The sequence below is a fragment of the Rhinatrema bivittatum genome, chromosome 5, assembly GCF_901001135.1.
Source record: "Rhinatrema bivittatum chromosome 5, aRhiBiv1.1, whole genome shotgun sequence".
Classification (NCBI taxonomy): domain Eukaryota; kingdom Metazoa; phylum Chordata; class Amphibia; order Gymnophiona; family Rhinatrematidae; genus Rhinatrema; species Rhinatrema bivittatum.
Window position 1 is genome coordinate 125,543,248 of NC_042619.1, and position 26,572 is coordinate 125,569,819.

At 44.5% G+C, this 26,572-nt stretch overlaps 1 protein-coding gene across 1 annotated transcript in view; it reads right to left on the reverse strand.

Annotated features, from left to right (window-relative positions):
* The window catches only part of LRRC63 (leucine rich repeat containing 63), a 149,678-nt gene extending 130,224 nt beyond the window's left edge, over positions 1 to 19,454 (reverse strand). Inside the window, exon 1 of the mRNA XM_029601724.1 lies at positions 19,252 to 19,454. The gene's annotated coding sequence lies outside the window, so the exon portion shown is untranslated. The remainder of the gene's footprint in view (positions 1 to 19,251) is intronic.
* Positions 19,455 to 26,572: the final 7,118 nt, after the last annotated feature.

Below are 26,572 nucleotides of genomic sequence, written 5' to 3' on the forward strand. Positions count from 1 at the left end.
CCCTATCCCTGATACCAGGGGTGTTGTGATCTTCCTGCATGCAGTGCCCTATCCCTATTAATACCAGGAGTGTTGTGATCTTCCTGCATGCAGTGCCCTATCCCTATTAATACCAGGAGTGTTGTGATCTTCCTGCATGCAGTGCCCTATCCCTGATATCGGGATGTGTGCAAGAAGATCACAACACCCCCGGTATCAGGAATAGGGCACTGCGTGCAGGAAGATCACAACACCCCCAGTATCAGGAATAGGGCACTGTGTGCAGGAAGATCACAACACCCCTGGTATTAGGGATAGGGCACTGTGTGCAGGAAGATCACAACACTCCTGGTATTAATAGGGATAGGGCACTGTGTGCAGGAAGATCACAATACCCCTGGTATCAGGGTTAGGGCACAAGTTCTAGTCACATTGACTGATCACATTACTTGTTTTGTCAAGCTACCAACTGTTTCCATTTCCCATCCCCCATATACTGTCAGTAGGAAACTTGGTAACATGAATAAATAAGAGGGCAGCCAATAGGAATACATATTCATTCCTAAACTGACCTTAACTGACCTGAAAAGTGTCAAATTGTATCATTTTCAGTTAGTGCGCACTAACTCCCAGTTAGTGCGCACTAACTCCCGTTAGTGCGCACTAACTCGAGTTAGTGCGCACTAATCGGAAAAAACGATTTTTAACGATTTTTTAACTAAAAAATCGTGCCTAAGACGATTTTCTTGCCCTGCCACACGATTTCTATCGTTAAGACGATATGGAAAACGATTCACATCCCTAGTCGAGAACACTCTTCCATGTCATGAAGAGGCGGAGGTATCTGATCCGCAGTCAAGGAAAGCATACCTTTTATATCTTGTATGCACTCATATAGGTATTGTACCATGTAGAATTGATGGTGCATAATCCGAGCGTTCAACATTGAGTTATGGTATATCTTCCTGCCAAACTCATCTAAATATTTGTTGTCTTTCCCTGGTGGATATGAGGAATGCGACTTTGTTTTCTTAAATCTTTGCATCGCCGACTCTACTACAATTGAAGCATGAGGTAATTGTGGTAGAGAGTACGGTGATGTTTTCCTCATACGAAATTTTATGTCTGTTTTCCTGGAAACCGCTGAGATTGTGTAAGGTGTTTCCCAGGATTTCTGTAAGACTGAATGCAGGAGTTCTTGTGGTGGAAGAGATGTTGGTTCCCCTGGAGTATCAAAAATCTTTAGGAGACCAAGGGTTTCTACCCTAGAGTCTGTTTCTTTTTGGACCTCTAGATGCAGTATTGTACTCAATTTTTCTAGAAACTTTGGGTATGTAAGGTCTTCTGGAGGGGAGTACGGCTCCTGAGGTTGTTTCTGCGGATCCGATGGGAATCCCATAGATGATGATGGGGATGTTTGTGCTGAAGGAGAATCAAAAGATGTATCCTGTTTATAATTTGGTGAGACTGGTCGGTTTGCTTTGGGAGATGTCGGAGGCTCCACCGACAGTTCCCTATTAGTCTGCGTCTTATGTTCCAGAGAACTGTTATCAGCAATATTAGTCATTTTGAATGATGACTGAAGAGTTTCATAAAAACCTGCTAAGGATTGAGACAATTGATAAAATGCCTCTTTTGTATGAGGGGGCATTATGGTATGATCATTTGGTTCTTGTGACTCACATGCTTTAGGGTGCATTGGAGTATTCTGAGGTAAAGTACTGGATACTTTATGGTCTTTCTGTTTTTTGTCGCATATTATCTCCCTCGAATCCTCTGAATCTGTAGAAGCGGTAGAGAAAGCAACTTGTATTACTTCTCTGTGGGAGAAGGTATTTGAAGTTGGTATATGAGATGATTTAGAAGTCGAAGGGCTTACTTCCCATGTTGCACTCCTCTTTGCCGACTTTATGTGGTGGGAGTGTCGTGAATGCTTATGATAATAGTGTGACGATGAGTCTGTATGACTTCTACGTGAAGATGTTGATCGTTTTCTACGTTTTATTGTAAACTCTGTCGAATTAGCTCTTGAAGAAAGGGAAGTACCTGAACAAGGTGAGATTATTGGTGGAGAAGCTGAAGAAGACCCTTGTGAAGGTCCACGTCATCGTTTCAACTCATTTTGTAATACATGAGATGGGTGCTCATGTGTCTTATGTGCAGATCTGGATTTATGCGCGGATCTAGACTTGTGCGCATATCTTTCTATTTCTGTGCGCGCAAGAGTGATTGGCGCTGATGTCTTCAGCGCCATGCGCATAGATGTGATTGGTGCCGGGCGTGCAGGCGATGTCGGCGCAGTATGCGCAGATGTCGACGGCTCCATGTGCATAGAGTTTCCTTTGGTTGTGCGCACAGATGTCTTCGGCGCCTTGCGCACCAATGTCTTCGGCGCCCTGCTCGCAGAAATCTTCTGCGCCGTGCGCACAATTGTCTTCGGCACCATGCACATAGAAATGTGCGCCGATACGTCTCCAGGTGCCAAAGTGTTATGCGCCAACACTTTTGTATGCGCATAAGGCGCCTTAGGCGCAGAATTTTTATGTGCCGAGATTTTTGGCGCCAGTGTGTCCTGCGCCGGCAATTCTGGCTCTATGGATTTCTGAAAATCCGATGGCCTTTGCCAGCTTGCTACATCCTTACCTCCAAGACTGGAGGATTGAGGATCCCACGATGATGCCCTCTTTTTTGAGGGAGCCGGTAAAATCGCAGGGCCAGGCGACGAATGAGCCTCTGATGGCTCTGGTGAAGCAAAAAATTCCTGAATCCTGTAGGCCCTTTGCTTCAGTGCTCTGGGTGACATCCTTGAGCAAAATTCACAATCTTCCCGATTGTGATCTGGTCCTAGGCATCGGTAACATCGGTCATGGCCATCCGTGACTGACATTACCTTGCCGCAATTACAGGGTTTAAACCCTGATTTTGACATGTTTTATTATATTAATGCTGAGGAGAAGAACAGCTCCGCATGCGATCCCGCGCATGGAAAGAACAGACTGAGGAGATTCCATTACTTTCCTGCGTGGGAACACACGCGCAGCCGCAGAGAGCAAAGCTCTGATCTCTGCTTTGACAAGCTCCGCCTCCCGGACCTGATTGACAGATCCCATGACAGCATGGCTAATTCAGCCCTGCTATCGATGGGAAAAAGAGTGCCACTTAAAAAGGAAAAGAAGCTGGTGAAGCAGTCGGGGGGGGGGGGGGGGGGGGGGAGGTGTTATCGGGCCTTTGCTAGGTTTTGCATTGTCATTCATCACAGGCCTTTTGAGCTAAGCACTAATGCAGTACACAGAAAAAATGTATTTAGTGCCTAGTCAACAGCTTGATCACTTGAGAAGTCCTTCAGTTCTAGAGAAAAATATTAGAACCACTGCGGCTCAAAGACTAGATGAAGAAATGAAAGGTATACTTCAAAGTTCTGCTATGTCTGAATATGAAAAAGTCTAACGCTATTCAGAAGTGCTTACAGTGCTATCTGGTGTTTAACAGACATAGAGAAATGGAAAAAGGAAAAATAAATCTGTATCTATCCCTGCAGGATGATACAGCAACCTCTGCATTTCTAGAGCACAATAGCCCTCCAGACCCCATCCTGTAGAAAGTGTTAAATAGCATCAGCATGCGCTATGAATAAGGACATTGCATCCTGGGAGAGTAATGTGACTTTCGTATACAAGGGAAAGTCTGTAAGTAGCTCTAACCTATCAGACCTGGTTCATGGAGCTTCACAGATCCAAGCTCTTTCACAGCGGAGGATACCCAAAGGTTTGGAGATTTCATGAAAATTCTGGCAGAACTTATCTTGCCCTCCACGGTCATGGGTAACCCATCCAACAAGGATCTGCTGGAATGATTCAAGGAAAATCCTTCTGCGACAGCTGCTGAAATGTTCACAAAGACTGTAAAGGACAAAGATCTCCTTCCCTGTAAAAAGTGTAAACTGCTTGACACATTTATTTTTATTTATTTATTTTGCATTTTTATATACCGACATTCTTGTATCAGATACAAATCATACCGGTTTATATTAAAAACAGAGTATGCAGGAAAATAGGTTTCCTAAGTCAAATACATTGAACATATTTAATAAACAAAGGATTACGAAACACTATGAAAAAGGTTAATTAACAAAGGAAAACTTAAGGGAATTAAAATAAGCGTAGCACAAAGGATTGCACGAAGGGGTGCACAAAGGGGAGTGCCCCTTTGGCGCACCCCTTCGGCGTGCGATGCACGGCGCGTGACGCCTGGTGGAATGTGGCCGTTTACCGGCTCGCCGCTGAGCGTGATGACGTCAGGCGGGGGCGGGTCTCTTCATCCCTGAGTTCACAGCATTCTCAGTTTCAGCGCGAAGTGTTTTTTCAATTTTTTTGGTCTTTTTGGTCTCTTTTTCTCTCAGCGATTGCCCCTAAAGGTGCCCGGTACTGGTGGGCTGCCCCTCCGCATCACTGCCTGGTGGAACATGATATCATATTTGTAAAAGCGGTATATAAACACTTTTAAATAAATAAACAAACAAATAAATAAATATATTTTCAATAAAAATACTTAAAAAAAGACTGTACATTTTTCAAAACATCAAGCTATAAGGAGGGATATTTTTATTTAGGGTTAGCAAAACATTCTTGATATGGAACACACATCTGAGGGTTGTGAAACAGACAGAGAAAAAGATCTAGACATACATTATTTTCTCTGTTTGCTGTTTTTGTTACAATTCCTGGTCTCAAGAAGCCTGTTCCTACCTCCCAGCATCGGCCCTGGGCCATGGCCCTTCTCGCTCCGGCCGCACCTTCCAGCCGCCGCTGTGGTCCGGCTGCCACTTCTCGGCTCTCCGACTCGGCTCAGGACTGCTCCTTGCCTCCCCCTTGGAGGGGTGCAACTGCGTTGACCTCTGCACGGGCCGCCTCCCAGCCATGGTGAAGGAACAATGCCATGCTGCCCTTGCCGTCACAGCCGCCTTGCTCGGCCCCTGCTCTTAGGTGTGCGTGCGTGCGTGCTGCCGGTCAGAATTTAAAGGGACCATGGCGAGAAAAGTTCCCGGGCCCCTAGTGATGACGTTGCCAGTCCTGAGTATTTAAGGCAAGCTCTGACAGTCAGAGCTTGCCTTGGCAACGGATCTCCTCTCTCCTGTTTGCTCGAGTTCCTGAGTTGCTGCTCCAATTCCTGCACCCTGTTTCTGCTGCCTGCCTCTGACCTCTGGACTGGACTTGACCACGTATTCTGCTGCCTACCTCTGACCCCTGGTCCGGACCTGACTACGCCTTGTGCCTCTGATCTCCTGGACCAGGCCTGGCCTCGTTCTTCACCCCTCGCTTGGCCCACCAGACTGGATCTGATATTGCCCTTGGCTTCAGCCTCGGGCCTCTCTCTCCTGGTTGCCACCATGGTCCCTCGTCAACTCCCTGGGATCATCCACGCAGAGGCCCACCTAAGACCAGTTGGCCCTGGTATCCAAGAGCTCAACCTGCGGGGAACATGGGCTGGTAGTGGCAAAGCTCCAGCTGGCCTCTGCTTCCCATCCGGCCTCGCCACCCAACGGTGGGGACCTGTGAGGGTTTCCCACACAAGTGGTGCCAACACCACCTCAGGCCAAGGGTCCACGAATGCAACAGATTTTTACAGATTGTAATACCATTTGTCATTTTGCAATGGTTCTTCAGAGTACAATTTTAAAATATTGTCAAAAGATAACCCTTTACAGCGTTGATGTAGGAAAAACACACAGTGATAACCACAGGCTGTGGATAGCAGATGCTGCAATTGCCTATTGTTGTATAAAACAGCCTCACAATGTTTATTGAAAAAGTTCATAAAACTGTTAGGGAAGAATAAACTATTAGGTTGCTGCCTATAGGAGTAAAAAAATTCTCCTATGCCATTTTTAGTCACAGATTGCTAACCAGTGTTCTCCAGGAAGGTCGTGGAGGTGGATATTTACTACCAAACTTAGGTTTCCTTTCTGTTTGTACATCTGACAGCCAGTCACTGGACAGGACTTCTACAAAGGATTTTGTAACATATGGATCCTTCTTTAAAATACGGAAGATCTGTACAGTGTTCATTATCATAGATAATCAAAAAGGACTTTCCTTCTGTGGTTAATTTCTATCACATTGTCAAACACACCACACACAATCATATTGACTGTGTATGGAAAAGCTTTGACAAAACGGATTTCAGTCCATAGATTACCAGTTTTAATCAAAGAGTTGAGGTCCATGCACTCCTGGTCAGGTGATAGGTCAAAGGCCAGTAAGGTATAACCTTGGTAAAACTCATGATGATCAATCAACAGAGCACTGTCTTTCAAATGTTTACCCATCATTTGAACCAGCTGCATGTATTCTCTGACACAGCATCCATTCTCAAAATCCGATTGGAGAGGTTTCCCAGGGACTTGCTCACCATCCACATACAACGCAGCAAAATTAATATCGTAATGTTTAAAACTGAAGGGGATTTTAGTGTATCGTTATCCACAAGCCCCAATATGATAAGCTTGGATAATTGTCCCAAAAAGAGGTTTTACTGGTTAATCACATAGGCGCCAGCAGGTATGCTAAAGACTTTCAGCTCTACGCGGTCCACCGCATACTTGGCATTAGCTTTCCGTAGAGCTTCTGCATGCCCCAAACACACTCCTGGGGACACTTTCACTCTTCTTACAAAGAGGGCTGTAGATAAAACAAGGAGTTTGTAGTGCTTATTGTCATCGCCACTCATTAAAAAGAATGTATCTTTGTTCTGCATTAGTTTAATTTTCACATCCATGCCATTTTTGAGCAGCTTTTCTTGAAAAACAGATCACTATGTAAATGCTCCAGAAGCTCTACTTTATGGCTAGCTGCTATAAAAAAAACCCTCTTTCATTAAAACCGACATTACAGGGCTCCAAGTCTCTCACTTTGTAGTTTCCGGCTGTGTCTTTATAAAACAGACCACTTGTAAACTGTGTTTTGAGAGGTCCTTCTCCATAATTGAGAAGCAGCTCTATGAGGGCTCTGTAAGGGTAACGTTTGTTGCTCTGACTAATGAGTCTGTCTCCGGGAGTGACATCCATCTGGCTAAAAATAGAGGTCGCCGAATAGTTCATGAGAGCTATTTTGGCCCCTACATCAAGATCTACCTCATCTTTTTTCACAATTTTACAGGTCAGGTACAACAACGTATTGTTTAAATCCAAGAAATCCTTGCCATGCCCAGCTATATAAAAATCTAAATGGGCTGTTTCTGACAAGGCAGATAATGGTGGAATTTCCACATAAATACTTTTTTCAATGCTGGTTTGTATGAGGGCTAGTTGAGACAGATCCAATTCTGATTTCAAACATTCTTCAAACCTCTGATGCACAAAAGCCATAGGGCCAGATTTTTAAACTTATGCATGGGCGTAGATTTGTTCGTGCAACCCGGCGCGAACAAATCTACGCCCATGGGGCGTAGATTTGCGCGCGCCGACCCCAATCCGGGGTCGGCGCGCGCAAGGGGGTGCACACTTGTGTACCTTGCACGCGCCGAGCCCAAGGGGAGCCCCGATGGCTTTCCCCATTCCCTCCAAGGCCGCTCCGAAATCCGCGATCCCCCCCCACCTTCCCCTCCCTTCCCCTATCTAGCCCAGCCCCAGCCCTAACTAAATCCCCCCTACCTTTTATTTCTGAAGTTACACCTGCCCGAGATAGGCGTAACTTGCTTGCGCCGGCTCGCCATCCCCCGGCACAGGCCGCTGTGCCGGAGGACTTGGGACTGCCCCCAAACCTCTGCCACGTCCCCGGACCGCCCCTGACCCCATGACCCGCCCCCAGACTGCCACCACGCCCACGGATCCGCCCCTTTTTCAAAGCCCCGGGGCATATGCGCGTCCCGGGGCTTGTGTGCGCCGCCGAGCCTATGCAAGATAGGCTCAGCGCGCGCAGGGGCAGCTTTTCAGGGGTTACGTGTGTATCTTACATGCATAACCCTTTGAAAATCTGCCCCATAGTGTTTTAGAATATATCTTGATTCCTGGTGGAAAGGTTTCTCTTCTTAGCCTTGCGATTAGTCTTCTGATACTTAGCATGTTTGGGCTTCTTTGTTTTAAAAGATTCAGGAGGCCCCTGCGATTGGTTCTCTTTCTTTTAACAGCTCTTCTAATAACCAGTAATCCTGACCCCTCTTGCTCTGTGTTCTTGTTCATTTTATTCAGAATGGCTGTTGCAATACGGCTCATAACATCTTTGGCGTTTTTTGCTGCACTTTTCACATGAGGTTTAAAAATCTCAAAACCCCTTCTCAAAAGAGGTATTGCTTTTCTAAAGAGACTACAAAACACTCCTCCTATCCCTGCTCCATACAATACCAGATCCCCATAATACCCAGAATGACAGTGACCGGCCTGTGCCTGATCAGGGTCCCCATAGTCTTTAACCCCAACCATTTTAAAAAACAGCTTTCCGGGGGCACAGGTGTAGCTTAAGGATCACTTTCCTGTAGCAAAATGAGACATGTTGGTTCTGGTCTGTCTTTATTTCAAACATTATGGTGTCAATGTGCTGCTTGTTCACTGATTTTAATTTGATTCTTCAGATATTGGGGTCATAAAAGATTCGTGGTGGCATGGGTTTAAGGAGATTATTCATGTCATGGCTCATTTGGTCCACTAGGCTTTGAATGTTTGCGTAATACCCTCTTCGTACAATACAAGGGGCTCAGTAGCTGCTCCTTACTGGCTTCCCCAGCAACCTCTTTTCCCGCGATTCTAGCGGTGTCCTCGCAAACATTGCTTCAATCCGCGGCTGTCTTAATTCTGCAAATGGAGTGGAGGTAATTTCTCTAACTCTGGCTTTCCTCTTGGTGTGAGGCATTATTCAAAGTAGATTTTCAAGAAAAAGAGGAAACTTCCCAAAATTTGAAATTGTGATAGCCTGGAGCTGCCTTGGACACGTGCTCACTACACGGCGGCCATCTTGCCCCCCATCCCTTTCTTTAATAAGGACAGGTGGATCCAAAACCAGTGGATTATGCACCTCTACCAGCAGATGGAGACGGAGCAAAGCTGACATCACGGTATTTATACCCCTGCACTGGCATCAGCCCGCCAGAATTCTCTGCAAAAGCCAACTGTGGATAAACTAACAAAACTTGATTATTAACAGATAACCATTCCAGCACTCAGCCAACAGGAAAACACTGAGGTCAGACAAAGAGTGTAAAAAATCTAGTTTAGGGACTGGAATAACATTTACCAGTAACCCCTGGAACATGCAGCCACAGGAGGACAATAACACAACCATCTGGCAACCAAGAGTGCAAGGTGGATCCGCCTGCCTTATTAAAAAAAAAAAGGAAATTATCAGGTAAGTAGTAATTTCTCCTTTCTTAACATATGAACAGGTGGATCCAAAACCTGTGGGATGTACCAAAGCTACTTCCAAATAGGGCAGGAGGCTGCCTGCGGTCCAATCAATACCGCTCACCCAAAAGTTGTGTCTTCCCGGGCCTGCACATCCAGGTGGTAATGCTTGGAAAAGGTGTGTAAAGAGGACCACATCATAGCTCAGCAAATGTCAATGGGAGACAGCAATATAACCTCTGCCCATGACACTGCCTGAGCCATTATGGAATGAGCCCTATCCTAACTAGGCAATGGCTGCTCAGTATCCACATACGCAGCTGTGACCTCCTCCTTAATCCAGTGGACTATTGTAGCCTATGACACTGGATCGACCTGTTTACTTCCCCCATAGAGATCAAACAGGTGATCCATCTTCCTGAGAGGTTTAGAAACCTCCAAATACCTCAAGATATGCATCTTGACATCCAAGGGCCATAACAGGCGATATTCCTCTGCATCTCTTTCCCTGTGCAGAGATGGCAGGGAAATTGATTCAAGTGAAAATCTGATACCACTTTTGGCAAAAAGGAAGGAACAGTATGCAGTCCCTGGAGTAACTCACAGAATCGGCTCCCAGCAAGACAAGGCTTGCAGCTCGAATACTCTACACGCAGAAAACATTGCCACAAGAGACGCTGTTTTCAAGGTCAGTAACATCAAGGAAAGGTTATACATCAGTCAAAAAGTGGGGCCGCCAAAAAATCCAAAACTAGATTAAGACTCCATAAAGATACTGGTAACCGCAAGGGATTAAATGGACAGTTTTCTCAGTGGAGGGGGGTGGGCAGTGGAGTGTCTTATTGATCTGTACTGGGACCAGTGCTTTTCAATATATTTATAAATGATCTGGAAAGGAATACGACGAGTGAGGTAATCACTTCGAGTGCACCAGAGCTTGAGCAGTCCGCGATATAATTTGTCCAGAGATTCAACGAATGGTGTGCTGTTTGAATTGATCACTAATGTTTGACAATTAAACAAACATCGATTACAGCACTACACTTACTGGTGCCACCGTCTAGATACCATGTTGATGCTACTCTATACACTCTATTACAATAATCAAGAATTTTAATTTGACGAAGTAGAGCCCCTGATGCAGCCCTATTGTGAGAGGGCGAAACTCGGCCTGAGTCGGGCTTTTTAAAGATATTGTTTTTACAATAAAGAATTCGAATTTGGACATTTTGGCTGCTAATTCTCATCTTGTTGCCTCTACGGCTTTGTTAGACAGCCGTTCTTGTTGCTTTACAAGTGCAAGGTGATGCATTATAGGGAAAAATAACCCATGCTGTAGTTACACAATGTTAGGTTCCATAATAGGAGCTACAACCCAGGAAAGAGATCTAGGTGTCATAGTGGATAATACATTCAAATTGTCAGCTCAGTGTGCTGAGGCAGTCAAAAAAGTGAACAGAATGTTAAGAATTATTAGGAAGGGAATGGTGAATAAAACGTAAAATGTCATAATGCCTCTGTATCGCTCCATGGTGAGACTGCACCTTGAATACTGTGTACAATTCTGGTCGCCACATCTAAAAAAAGATATAGTTGCGATGGAGAAGGTACAGAGAAGGGTGACAAAATGATAAAGGGGATGGAACAGCTCCCCATGAGGAAAGACTAAAGTAGTTAGGGCTGTTCAGCTTCGAGAAGAGATGGCTGAGGGGAGATTTGATAGAGGTGTTTAAAATCATGAAAAGTCTAGAATGGGTAAATGTGAAGTACTAGTGGGCACTCCATGAAGTTAGCATGTAGCACATTTAAAACTAATCAGAGAAAATTCTTTTTTACTCAATGCACAATTAAACTCTGGAATTTGTTGCCAGGGGATGTGGTTAGAGCAGTCAGTGTGGCTGGGTTTAAAAAAGGTTTGGATAAGTTCTTGGAAGAGAAGTACATCACCTGCTATTCATCAAGTTGACTTAGAAAATAACCACTACTATTACTAGCATAAGTAGCATGGGATATACTTAGTTTTTCGGTACTTGCCAGGTACTTGTAGCCTGGATTGCCCATTGTTGGAAACAGGATGCTGGGCTGGATAGACCCAGTCTGACTCAGTATAGCAATTTTTTATGTTCTTATGTTTTCAGAAATGGGCCACATATGGATGATCCAACAAGGGTCCACCATTCACCTGACCTCGGAAACAGGCAAGAGCCGCCACCTATACCTTTAATGAATTAAAGGCCAACCCTTTACTCAATCCATCCTGCAAAAATTCCAAAATGAGCGGGATCTTAACCGAATGAGGAAGAACCCCTCGATCTTCACACCAAGCCTCAAACACTTGCCAAACTTGCAAATGGGCTAAGAAAGTGGAGAACGTTTTTTGCAACAAAGTGGCAATCACCGCAGTAGAATATCTATGCTTCAACAACCAAGTCCTCTCAAGGGCCATACCATAAGACAAAACCAAGCTGGATCTTCGTGAAGAACAGGCCTCTGCTATAGCAGATCCCTGTGAGCCAGAAACTGGAGGGGAGAGTCCACTAGGAACCTTCACAAATCTGCATTCCACAGTCTTCTGGGTCAAACTGCTGCCACCAGAAGCACCATCCCCATGTGACTCTTGATCTTCGGAATCATTCGGCCCAATGTGGGCCACGGGGGAAAGGCATATAGTAGCTTGCCCTCCGGCCATTCCTTGGCCATCAATGCCTGAGGACCTTTGATCTCTTCTGTGACTGAAGAAGTGAGGAACCTTTGCATTGTGAGAAGTTGCCAGCAGATCTGAAATGGAAAGCCCCAGTGATCCACTATGAGCTGGAATGCCTCATTTGACAATACCCATTTTCCTGGATCCAGACTCTGTTTGCTGAGAAAGTCGGCCCTTACATTGTCTTTTCCTGCAATGTGTGAGGCTGAGATCTCCTGAAGATGCTCTTCTGCCCATTCCATAAGTTGGGCTATTTCCTGTGACACTTGCTGGCTTTTGGTTTCTCCCTGCCGATTGATGTAAGCCACTGTCGTCACATTGTCCAACATTATCTGGACTGCTCGACCCTTCATTTGGTCTCTGAATCACAAGCATGGAAACCAGATGGCACAAGCTTCCAGCTGATTGATGCTTGAGCTGTCAGCTCCTGTCAGTGAACTCCCTAACCCTGGAGGCTCATATCTGTCATGAGTACTAGCCAATCCGCTGATCTTAGGGAAACCCCCTTTCTTAGATTACCTGCTTGCAACCACCACTGCAGGTGTTTGCAGATCTCCCTAGGTAGGTGGAGCTGAATCAAATAGCCCTGAGATGTGGGAACCAATGAGACAGCAGAGCGCGCTGAAGAGGATGAATATGCACCCTTGCTGATGACACCAGCTCCAGGGTCACTGCCATCAATCCGAGTACCTATAGATAAGACCACATTGTCGGACATTTTGTGTTTGTAATAGACACACCTGTGCCATCAGATTCTGAATACAGCCCTCTAGCAGGAACACCCTGCCCTGATACATGTAGAACTGAACACTGCAATACTCCAGTGACTGGTATGATTGAAGATTGCTCTTGGCCAAGTTCACCACCCAATCTGGCTCCTGCAACAAGGAGATCACCTTGCGTGAGATCTGAAGGCTCTCTTCCAGACTTTTGGTCCAAATTAGCCAGTCGTCTAAGTTCGGGTGTACCAGAATTCCATCCTTTCTCAGCTCTGCTGCCATCACCACTATTCCCTTGGAAAAAGTTCTGGGCATGGTAGCCAAACCAAAAGGTAGCGCTTGAAACTGATAATGACGCCCAAAACCACAAAATGCTGAAATTGTTGATACTCTAGCCAAATGGGAATATGAAGTATGCCTTGGACAAGTCCAGAGACATCAGAAACTCTCCTGATTGTACTGCCATTATTGAGTGCAAGATTTCCATGTGAAAACGAGTCACCTGCAAATGATGGTTGTCCACACTGAGATCTAGGATGGGGCTAACAAAATAAATGTAATATCGGCCCATATTTCCTTGAGACGTGGGCACTGGAACCACAACCTGCAGGCTGAGAAGTTTTTTCATTGTACACTCCACTGCCTGTCTCTTCTGTGGAGAGTTGTAGGGGGGACACCATGAAAACGTGCTGAGGTACACTGCAAAACTCCAGCACATAGCCATCTCTTATCACTTCCAGAACCCACTGGTCTGACGTGATCTTGACCTACCTCCGATAAAAAAGAGAAAGGCAACCCTCTATCTCCTGTTTCCAGGGGTGGGTCGACACAACTTCATTGGGAGGCTCAAGGGGGGGGGGGGGGGGCTTCACTACCCGAGCCTGTACCCCATCTGGGCTGCCTGGGACAAAAGGACTGAGATCTACCCATAGGTCGAGTCCTTTGACAGGTCACTTCTTTGTAGGGTCGAAAACATTTGAATCCCCTAGTATGACCTCTCATGCTGAAGGAGTGTGGTATCTGTTTCTTATCCTCTGGTAACAGAAGAACCTGGGACTCATCCCACTTATTAGCCGTTTTATCCATCTCGCTGCCAAACAAGAGCAAGCCTTTAAAGGGCAATTTCATAAGATTAGACTTCGAGGTTGCATTGACTGACCAATTTCTCAGCCATCGCTAACACCTGGCCGCTATTACTGATACAACCTCTCTGGCTAAAGTGCAGACCAAATCGCAGCTCTCATATGCCAAAAATGTGGCTGCTGGTTCCATCACTGCCCTGGAATTCACACCAGATTTATAGACCTTTTGAAAGATAAATAAAAAAGAGTGAGCTACCAGGGAACAACAAGAAGCTATCTGCAAATTTATTGCCATTGCTTCAAAAGCCTGCTTAAGGATAGACTGAATTAAGAAAGGTGGAAGGAAGGCAAAACGATTACCGTCATGGTTAAAAGGTGAGGTGAAAGAGGCTATTTTAGCCAAAAAAAACATCCTTCAAAAATTGGAAGAAGGATCCATCTGAAGAAAATAGGATAAAACATAAGCATTGTCAAGGTAAGTGTAAAACATTGATAAGACAGGCGAAGAGAGAATTTGAAATGAAGTTGGCCATAGAGGCAAAAACTCATAATAAAAACTTTTAAAAATATATCCAAAGCAAGAAACCTGTGAGGGAGTCGGTTGGACCATTAGATCACAGAGGGGTTAAAGGGGCTCTTAGGGAAGATAAGGCCATTGCAGAAAGGTCTTGAACGAGTAGATGTGACTCGGTTATTTACACTTTCGAATAATAGAAGGACTAGGGGGCATTCCATGAAGTTAGCAAGTAGCACATTTAAGACTAATCGGAGAAAATTATTTTTCACTCAACGCACAATAAAGCTCTGGAATTTATTGCCAGAGGATGTGGTTAGTGCAGTTAATGTAGCTGGGTTCAAAAAAGGTTTGGATAAGTTCTTGGAGGAGAAGTTCATTAATGGCTATTAATCAATTATACTTAGGGAATAGCCACTGCTACTAATTGCATCAGTAGCATGGGATCTTCTTAGTGTTTGGGTAGTTGCCAGGTTTTTGTGGCCTGGTTTTGGCCTCTGTTGGAAACAGGATGCTGGGCTTGATGGACCCTTGGTCTGACCCAGCATGGCAATTTTTTGTGTTCTTATGTTCCTATCCTGTGAATCCTTCAAAGCTGCTTCCCCTTCTACAGGCCCAGGTTGCCCAGGTTGTCCGCTTGGTAATGGCACACACAAGTGCATCCACTTTCAGAAAGCACAATTGTTCTCTTGCAGCTGGATCCAGAAGGTACAGTCCTTCTGAGACTTTTCCCCTTTAAAATTAGCTTCCTGGGTGCCCCATTCAAGATTAATCAATTCTTGAATTGCCTCGATAATAGGGAAGAAACATGAGACTTTACACAAAGAAATCAAAATAGGATCTTTCTTTGACTCAGACATGAATTCAGCTTCGGTACTCCCAGCATCTTCAATATCTGAGAAATCAGAACTGATAACTCATCTCTATGAAAGAAACACAACATAGTTCTATATGGCTCCAATCCCAGAGGAATTTCCCCATCCTCCAGGAAGTAAGGATCAGCTTCATCATCCATGCCACCTGGGTCCCTATTGGGGAGACTCCAGCAGATCTAGGCATACTCTGACACTTATCCACAGCACCAGGTGTGCAGGAATCCACAGCCTGCCATCCTAACTGTTAAGATTGACTGGGGCTGAGGTTTGTGCCTGAAGAAAGGACTGGAGTCCTTCAAAACATTCTACCTAAGAAAAGGCGGAGGAATCCATGCCAAAATCAGGGGGCCTCGGACCTGCGCCCACTGAACTACCTTCCCCCGCTGACCAAACCAGTTAGGGGAGCCCCAAAATCAGGCAACACTTCTGGCAGCTCCTTTTCCATTCCTGCATCAAGCTGGGAAGAACTGGGCTTAGTAAAATCAGATGGTAGCAATTCTCCCTGAGCCTCCTAACAGCGCTGACACAAGTTAGAGGGAACACCAGGCTGGGATGCCCAAATATTGCAGGCAACACAAAGGGTAAGGCGCTTAGGCTACTTTGCTATGGGCGCCATCAGTCTGCCACTATACCCTAACAGATGTCTGCTAAGAGTGTGCCCAGCTGTGTTTGTACTGCAAAAACTAGGCACCCAAAATGTAGGTGTCCAAAAATTAGGCACTCATCACTGTGCCTTGATAAGTGCACAAACTGAGCTCCCACCAGGATGCTTCAGATAGTGCACGTAAATAAGTGTGTGAGTGTGTGTGTGTGTGTGTGCATGCGCACAACTGAGCACCTAGATAGGCGCCCCTATGCACCCAACTAGGCACCCTATTAGACAAACAACTAAACGCACAATCTGGATGTACAACTGGCTGCACAGCAAGGCACACAAGCACGAACCGATACAACTGAAGAGGGCAGCCTTATGCGTAGGAAAAAATGCACGAAAATGCTGCTGTGACCTACCACGTAGCGAACAAGACAAGCCTGAGAGAGGGGTGTAGCCTAAAGGCTGCTCAACCCGCCAAGCTGCCCATGTCCCCTAAGCTCCTCCGGAGGTGGGAATGAACATCGGATCGGCGTGCCAAGTATGGAGACCGGGAGAAGAGGAATCCCTACTGAACTCCATTCCTTCTCTTTTTTTTTTTTTTTTTTAAATTAATCTTTACCTGAGCTCAGCCCGTCGTGGCTGAGAACAAGTTAGGTCTCTTGCTGCAGGAGGAAAGGGCAAAGACCTTCACCGCCGTGCTTGGCTTCCTGTACCTGCTTGCTTTTCAACTGTTTTTTTGTTTTTTTTTACAGCTAAGTCCACACCGGCTGAAAATCCAGCTACCGGACCAAGGCACTCATCTAAGGGAGGGATCCAAAAATATCACCTCAGAAATTCTCAACTGAGGGAGGGATCATAAAGTATCATCACAGGAGAGTGGGACGAATAATCTCCTTCTTCTCTTTTCCTTTGAAAAGGTTTTTAAGCAATTTCTAGTAGGGAAATGCACGACTACCGTCTGCTGAAGATGGAGAATACTGGCGGGCTGATGTCAGTGCAAGGGTATATATATACCTTGATGTCAGCTTCGCTCTGTCTCCATCTGCTGGTAGAGGTGCATAACCCACTGGTTTTGAATCCACCTGCCTATATGCTAAGAAACTGTGTTTTTAATTTTTTTAGATTTGTCTAGTACCTTCGTCCTTGTGGACAATGTTTTACTGTTGGAATGATGTGAGGAATCAGGTTTGCAAGGTACAGTTTTAACATGGTTGAATTCTTTTTTGGAAGAGAGATCTACTGTGGTGCAGGTGCGAGGTGAACATTCTAGGCGTTATAGTTTCGAATGTGGGGTTCCACAGGGTTCACCTCTCTCCCCTTTGATATTTAATCTTTTCATGCAGCCATTAGGGAAATTAGAACTGGGGTTTAAGAGGTTCCTTTATGCTGATGATGTGCAGTTGATTCATTAAGGATGCTATGGTGATGTTTAATGAGAAGTTAGGTCTGTTTCTAAGTGGAGTTTTAATAACTACTTAATGTTGAATATTGGGAAAACAGAATGGATGTATATTGGATGGCAGGAAGTTCTGCAAAGAGCTTTGCGGTTAAAGATTGAAAGGGTAAAGCTGTCTACTAGTTGTAAGCTGAAGAATTTGGGGGTGATTTGTGATGATCAATGGGATTTTGAATCTCATATATCTGGGGTTGTACAACCAATAGTTTTTAAGCTCAAATTATTGAAAAGGATTCAAACGTTTTCTTTAGCTGTTTTCTCTACTAGCGGTTCAGACTTTTGTATTGCCCTTGATAGATTATTGTAAAGCATTGTTGGTGGGACCTACCAGTGAAGAATATCCACAGGTTACAGGTTATGCAAAACATGGCAGCAAGGTTGAATCATGGATGCCCTTGAAAAGTTAGAGCTGCTCCCTTATTGAGGCAGCTGCACTGGCTACCAGTTCAGCAAAGAATACAATTCGAGATTATGAATTTAATGTTCAAAGTGTCTAAAGGTCAGGGAGCAAAGTACTTACGGCAGTTAGTAAAAATGAATATGGAGTACCAACAGTGAAGGAGGTTTCACGAAGAGCGATTAGGATGTGGCTTTTCTCTGTTATAGGACCAGAACTGTGGAACTCAGCACCAAAAGAGTTGCGGAGGGAGTTAAATAATCTGCTCTTCCGGAAAAGGGTGAAATCTCACCTTATCCCATTATAGATTAGAATATATAGGTGTTAATATTTTTTAACTATTTTATTGATTTTTTTTTTTGTTTTATGAAAGAATTATTGTATTGTCAGATTTTGATAGGTTATACACCGCACTGATCAGGGTTTCTCTGCGTGAGCAATCTGTAAGAATGAATAAATAAAATAAATACTTGGTATGTGACAAAATGTACTTGGCTTATTTAATTGCTCTGTGCACTGGAATTTAACACACAAACATTTGCCCTTTTTAAATGCTTTAAAGTAAGAAAAATAGTTTGGCAGCTAGATCTGCATAAGAAGTCAGTCCTCTCATTTGTGGCTATGGTTTCAAACAAATAAAAAACTTAAATAAAAAGCAGGGTAACTCATGTGGCAGCTATGCGACTCCAATTTTCAAAGTGAATATATATATATATATATATATATGCTTGTTTGCTTTGAAAATGATGTGAAATCATGCGCACAAACCCTCCCATACAAAATTACGCCTGCTTTTGGCAAAACGTGACTTGTGCATGTGGATTTACATGCATACTTTTTAAAAGCAAAACTTTCCATGTAAATGCGAACTCCATCCCAGTTCAGCCCCTCCCGCACCCCAGAAAGCCTCTTTTTTGGTGTGTATATAAAAGAAGGCACAAACTTGGGCTAAGTGCATATTTTAAGCCCTTAAACCCCAGACGATTTTATAACAAGCCAATTATGTATGTAACCCCATGTTTTATGTATGTAAATGGATTTGAAAATGACCCCCATAAAGGGTCATTTTATAAATGTATGGGCAAGGGCTAAAGTCTCTGCATAACTTCTATTCGCAGACTTTAGCCAATATCATGTGTACAAGTTCCCTTTGAAAATGCTTGTGTAATTGGCTGGGTACACACAAATTATTTACCTGGCACAGAGAGCTACACCTGCTCTTCTCAGGACACAACTTGTGTGGGTTAACTTACAGGCTTACTTTTGAAAATAAAAACATATGTGCATAAATCTCAATTCTTTCCCTCCCCCCCCCCCCCCCCCCCCGAATACTTCTTCCCAGCAAGTGAATCTGAGTTCCATGCCCTGAGCCCTGGATGATTTTATAACAACGGCTTTGAAAAGTCAGCCCTAGATATCTAACTTTCAAACTGCTTTTATTAGGATAATTGCTATATATCCCTGGATAAATATAGCTTCCTGTCCTTTCTGGGCTCTTTTTTTTTTCCCTTTCTCTTGTTTGTTATGATGCTAACCTGGCATGCCTCGCTGCAATACAGCCATGATTTGACATTTCTGACGCTGCGTTTCATGACTCACCTTCACATGTTTCCCCTCCAGCTCTCGAAGTCCAGAGAAGAGGAGAACGAGCCGGCGGAACTGCCACGCAGGACCCTCCTAAGTGCCCGGGCCTGAGAAAATGGAAAACTCTGAAGGTGGCTTATATTTTCCTCGAAACACGCCCCTCCATTTTTATACCAAAGCCAGTTATGCCCTCCCTCCAGCGCGCGTTCCACGCAGTGTCTGGCCGTAGTCCCTGGAGACGGGACGGAGTCCTTGGAGATGGGCCTTAGCAACGGACAGTCAGGTTCCCTCACAATGTTCTCAGCTCAGAGTGGGAGGAGTCTGGGACCTCAGGGCAGCTGCACACTGGAGCCAATGCTGACTGACAGGGGGTGGGAGTGGAAGGGGGGTACCATTTCTGGAGGGGTGAGCAGCAGCCGCACCACAACGGGTCCTGCTGGCTGCAGAAGCTCAAAGAACCATCAGCACTTTGAATCACTTCAATTTCACCACAAACAACCGCACTGAGCACTTCAGCATGGTTTTGCTTATTTTGGCGGTAATTTTCTAACTGCCAGCACTGGTGTAAAGTCTGCGGCTATCTTTTACCTGCAGGCGTTATACTCGTTTTCAAAGTGAAATTATGTGTGTAATTTCACTTTTGAAAATTCAAAATGTGTGCACCTAAGTGCAAATCCCTCCTTAACCCCGGGAATGCCTCCCCCTACTGTGAATAAGGCTATGCATGCGGTGTCCCTATGCACGTTAGTTTATCCACACAGTGGGAAATTTTGTGAAAGCCCCATTTCCGCACGTAAAACTCTGTTTTAGCCGCAGAAATGGCTTTTAAATGTACTCTCTTTGTGTTTGGGATTTATGTTTGTTTAAGTTGTTTTGTGTCCACGCCTCTTACACAGGACCTGGAGCTGCTAGCTTTCAGCTCTGTACTGTGTTCATAGGGATTTAGGGAACAAGGTTAAGCGTTCCTGGAAAGGAAGAGGATTGAAAAACAATAGATGCTAATTCATGGACTTTCCATTTCTCTTCCCTATGCCAGCCACATTCGTTGGAGAGGGACTTGTGTAAGAAATTGTAGTGCTTTTCTTATTAAGCCTGCCTACCTCCTTCGCCCCCACCAAGCCCCCTCCTGTATCCCTTTTTGTTCCACTCCCTAACTGCAGCAACCTCGGAGGCTTCCCAGGAGAATGGTTTATTCAAAGAGAGCCACCTCCTGATGGTTCCTATTAAAAAAAAAAAAAAGCCTTGAGAAGGATTGCATTGCTTGTTTTCAGAGGCAACAGAGCTTATTGCTGCTGAAATCCTGGCAACCATGGAGGGAGGGAAGAGAGATAGAGGGGGGCATAAGAGAGGGGAGAAAGGAGGAGCATAGGAGGGTAAGAGATGGAGGGGGAAGGACAGAGGGAGCATGAGGAGTGAGGGTAGTGACAGAGGGGAACAGTGCTGCCCCTAAGGAGGTGCAGGGCCCAGAGCAAATCATCTAGGGCTGGCCCTCTACCCTCTGAGGTTGAAGGATGTGGGGGAGAGGGCATACAATTAAAGAGTCTGCCTCTCAACCTTCTTCCTCCAGCTGAGGAAACAATGTCAGATGTTGGAGGCAGGGTTACCAGTGCAGCTCAGGGATCCCCAAAGGATGGTGCCTAGGCAACTGGTTCTGATTCTCTCCTCTTATCCCACTAAAGACAGTTCTGGAGGGGAACCATGGGGAGGGAAGGGGAAGGACGAGAAGAGACCCACAGGAGAGGGTCAGGAGCTATAAGGGGGAGGGCTGTGATCCATAAGGGAGGGGGGGGGAGGGGGGTGGCAGAAGAACAGAGTGGAATTTGACAACAAAGTTGATTTTATTTCTCATCATTTAAAAAAATTGTATGCCTTAATAATAAAAAAAAAGTTCTGGCTTACAACTCAGTCCATTTCATTTTCACCTGACCCCTGTGCATCTGATTTAGTTTTAGAATTACTGACCAATTGATTGTGATTTATGCTATTTGACTATACTGGGAAATGCTGATTAGCACACAAACATGTGCCCTTTTTAAATGCTTTACAAAAAAATAGTTTGGCAGCCAGATTTACAAATGAATTGAGTCTTCTAATTTGTGGTTCTGATTTCAAATACAGGAAAAAGATCTCTAATTAATTAAACCCCCAAAATGTCTACCCCTTTCCAACTGCTTCTGTCAGGGTACTTGGTGAACATCCCTGGATGAATACAGGTCTCCGTTGCCTTTTGTTTGTTTTGTATTCTTTCTATTTCCTTTTTTGTTATGATTTTAACATGGTGTGTCCTGCTGCCTCACACCTGTGTGACTTGACATTTCTGACACTGCATTTCATGATTCTCTTTCACACAGCCCCCTCCAGCACTCAACGCTTCGATAAAATTAGTATGAGCCAGAGCACAGGACACTCCAAAGCACCCAGGGCAGAGCAAACATAAAGATGTCTTTTATGTTTTTCCCAACGCAACCACCTGTTTTTACGTTAGAGGCAGGGCATCCTCCCTCCATTGCATCCCATGCAGTATCTATCCACACACTGCCAGTATCCCATTAGTGAAGACCACACAATGTCTCAGATCAAAGTTGGAGGAGTCTGGAGAGCCCATGGGAGTCAGGACAAGCTGACACTCCCATGGGCTCCCCAGATGATGGAGATGGAGCAATGTGAAATATGGGGCAGATATTAAAAGCTACCCGTGGGCGTAGATTTGTGTGTACAACCCGTCGCGCACAAATCTATGCCCGATTTTATAACATGCGCTTGCAGCCGCGATCATGTTATAAAATCCGGGGTCGGCGCGTGCAAGGGGTTGCACACTTGTGCACCTTGTGTGCGCCGAGCCGCGCAGGCTTCCTCCATTCCCTCCGAGGCCGCCCCCCTTACCTTCCCCTCCCTTGCATTACCTAACCTGTCCCCCAGTCCTACCTAAACACCCCTTACCTTTAACTTAGAAGTTGCGCCTGCCTCCGGGTCACTGTGCCTGGAGGCTCCGGCCCCGCCACCGGACTGCCCCGCCCTGCCTCCTTTTTCGTCTGTCCATCTTTCTTGGCATGCCATGTTGTGATCCGTGACCAGCCCTCGGGAAGTCTGTGTAGGGCGCTTCATGGTACAAGACCTTCTTCTCGTCTGCAGCTCAAGCCTCCGGGAGACTTCTGTTTCTGTGCCTTACTTCCTAGAATCCTGTCCCGGTCTTCGCAGTCCCTTGTGCCTGCTCCCGTCCATGCCTAACACTCTGCCAGAACCTGCTCCGCTCCAGCGTGGTCCGTGACCAGCCACAGGTGGCTGTGTAGGGTGCACCCCAGTGGAGGCCTCTACTGAATCTTTGTCATGTTCTAGTCTCAACTTCCACATCTTCGCCTGGAGTCTGCTTTGTATTCAGCGTGGTCTGCGACCAACAATGGGCAGCTGTGGAGGGCGCGCTGCGATGCAGTTCTCACCCAGTACTTTTGCTTGACTCTTGAATCCTTGCCTGAAACTTCCGAGCAACCTGAATCCTTTTCTGAGTCTTCTGAATATCTTGAATCCTTGTCTGAGTCTTCTGAGTTTCCTGAATCCTTGAACAAGTACCCTAGTCTTCGTATGAGTCTCCTGAGTATCCAAGTCTTCGTCTGAGTCTTCTGAGTATCCAAGTCTTCATCTAAGTATTCAAGTCTACCTTTGAATCCTCTGAGAATCCTGAGTCTTCGTCCAAGCCTTCATGTTCCTGCCCTCAGCCTCCATCTGGCCTCATGCACTTGTCATTCCCCAGTGACAGGTCCGGAAGGGCTATCGAGTGGCCAGAGGGCTACTCTCGAGATTAGCATTGCGTTGCTGGATCTCCTTAGTGCATGTAGGTCCAACGGAGATCTGAGCCTGCCTTGTTCCAGATAATCCTTGCCTTGTCTTCGCTCCAGCTTTGCTCCTGTTCTACCTGTGCTCGTACCAGCTCATCTCTCACGGTGTGCCTTAGGGCTCCTCCCTGAGCCATGCCGTAACCCAAGGGCTCACATCCTACCTTATATGGGACCGCGCCTCCGTGCTCCTAACCGGGCCTGAGGGCGCGCTCGCAACACTAGCTTTAAGCTCTGTACTGTTCATAAGGATTTAAGGGTAGATTTTTAAAAAATACACATGCACCTCCATGTGCATGCGCTACCTGGCGCACGCACATGGACGCCTGATTTTATAACATGCACGCACCAGTGTGCACATGTTATAAAATCCGGGCCAGCGCGCGCAGGGGGGGGGGGAGATTTGCCCTGTTTATGCGCAGCGATGAGATTGAACCTCCCCCAGTTCCCTCCCAGTCCGCTCCAATTAAGGAGCAGACTGGGAGGTAACTTTCCTACCCCCTACCTACCCTCTCTCCCTCTTTCCCCCTCTTCCCTGACCCCTTTGAAGTCCCTAATTTTCATTTTTTTCTTTATTTCTGAACTTACACCAGCTCCTGAGCTGGCGTAAGTTGCGTGCGCTGGCAGGTTGCCAGCATGTGATCCCCTGACACAACGACTAATGGCCACTGTACCGGCGGCCTCCAGGTCTGCCCTGCCCTGCCTCCTAGACCGCCTCTCCCCGCCCCCAGGACCACCCCTCCCCGCCCCTGGGTCCGCCCCTTGATAGAGGCCTGGCTCTTGTGCGAGACAAGGCTGAGCCTCTTCTAAAATACGCGCCACTTAATCACCCTACCTTATGTAAAATCATTGGTCACAATATATTTTCCTGTGAAACGCTGGTACAAGCTGAAAACGCATCATGAATGAACGCCAAATTTCTGCTCCTTGAAGAAGAACCATGTCAGTTCAAATTGCAGTCCTGCATTGGGCTAGATGAGCTACATTACAGCGGGCATCAGATTTCAATTACAGTTTACAGCGGGTGCTCAACCTTACAGCTACAAATTATTGAGATAAGTTGATAATATTTGTTCTTTCTTATACATCAGGAATTTTGATAGAAGAATAGAGGAATTTCAGTAGAGACTATGATTACAACTGGAATCTTCGTAGAGACTGTGTATTTTATTTGCAAAAACTTAAAAATATTTTTCTTCAGTTCTTCGGTTTCATATTTAGTAAACAGAGGCTGCGATAATATTGTGACCAATGATTATACATAAGGCAGAGTGATTAAGTGGCAACACATATCAATGATGCCTATTATGAAGGTCATCATTATACCAACATCTTAGTAAATAGCATATTGTGAATAGAGGGGAGGAGGATCAGCATATTTGTACTAAATAACACTGAGTCACCCAATCCAAAGCCTCCTGGTGGGAAGGACTGAAGGGATAGATGGCTCCCACTAAGTGTGTTCTAAGGACAGGGTTAGTGCCATCTAGTGGCCAGACTGAAAGGGTCTGCCACATAGACTAGGGATGTGCTGTCATTTTAAAATGGCAGGAAAACATCAATTGTTCTAATTGCATTTTATATTATTTCCCATCCAAAATGACAAAAAAAAACCTAATTAAATATTTTTGTCATTTATGTCACTCAAGTGCATGATGATGATAAAATTTGCCAAACTATGTGGTTTGTAATAATATAATGCACATTAAAAATAAATAAAATGAAATAAAAAATATAGATAGGAAACAAAGAAACAAAATAAGTTCAAAACTAAACAGGAAGCAATTTTTCTCCATGCACACCCCTAGTGTAGATGTAGGCTTCAGATATGCAGTCCCATTCTTTGGATTGGGAATCAGGAGTTGATCAAATAAGCAGTTTCATTTATCTCTCTCCAAAACGGAAACATGTGAATACAAAAAAGATAAATTATGACTGTCTTCGTGGCCTTCAATCCTTCAATGGTCTATTTCCATTGAAGGACTGCAGGTTTCTGTAAGGATGTAGAAAACTTGCTGATTAATATCCTCTGTCTGCAGCGTCACATTTTCTAATGCCAACAAAATCTCACTGGCATTGCTGCATGCACCCAGCATGGGCTGAAAATTAGATGAGCATCTTGCAGCTGCCACAGAGATGTTCTGTGCAAGTTGTAAAAACCCCATGCCAAGCACTGCAGGAAGCAATAATATCGCCTCTGTGTGCCTCACTGTTTCCTGTATCCTGCTGGCACAGCACCCAGTCACCCGTCAGTCTACATGCAACTTTACTTTTTCATTAGTAACAGCAGAGAGAAGTCATCGTCTTAAGTCCCACATCCTTGCACAAATGCTGAAGTATGTCATTTTTTTAAACCATTATTACAAAGATAATAATCTTGTTTATTCTTGGCCAAGTAGTGTTGCAGTATTTTGATTTTGAATCATTGCTATGTTCCTGTCAAATATTTCTGATTTAAAATGTTTGAGGTGTTTCTTGCTTTGTGTTTTTTGTGCGTTTTCATCTATATGAGTTCATGTTTCTCTTTGAACATTACTTAACATTTAGCCACAGTACACTGTTTCCCTAAATAATGAAATTTGAATGCTGGCCACGCATTTTATTATTCTCTAATTCAGTTTATTGCAATGGTGGCGCTCAACATAAGCAACCAAACCCAATTGTCCTGAATAAAATAGTTATTCTGTGCTCTTTTATATCTTCTTTGCCATATTAATTTGGATTTAGATATATGATTTTCAGATCCACTGAAAAGAAGCACTAAAATCTTAGGATCCAATATTGACTGTTATTTTTAATTTTTCAAAATGATTTTTTTTTCTGTATAAGTACTAGACTAGCATATTTAATGTCAGCAACAGTTACAGATACAAAGTCAGACCACCAGATATTCACAACTAATCACCTTATTTTACAATTATAAATCAAAGTGTCATACATATAATTTAATAACTAACAGAATATAAGCATAGGCAATAATATAATATCATAAAATACAATATCCTACCATAAATACTGAGAAAAGAAACATAATAAATGATGAAATAAATAAAAGTAAAAACTTTTTTGTTATAAAAAGTAAAATGGAACAATAAAATAAACCAAATAAACAATAAAATAGAAAAAAACCCCAGGAAATACAGACTTATCCAGAAGGAAATTTGATGAGTTTCTAATTAGTATGTACTAGGTGAAAACCTTTACGGGTGGATGTTTCCTGTAATTTTGAGCTGGAAGGAAAGCTAGTTGGTCTTCTGGGCTTTAAGGAAAAGAAATGTATTTTATTAATTTATTTATTTATTTTCGTTATATTCCACTTTCAGATGCTTCAAAGTGGATTACATTCAGGTACTGGATGTCTTTAAGGCTTTCCTAAATTTGAGGTAGTCTTTTCCAACTCTATAGCAAATGGAAACAAGTTCCAGAGGCAGGGTTCTAGATTTAAAAAAAAGCTGGAAAAACTGGTTTCACTATTTCTTTCTAGTTTTATTTCCCTTGGCAATGAT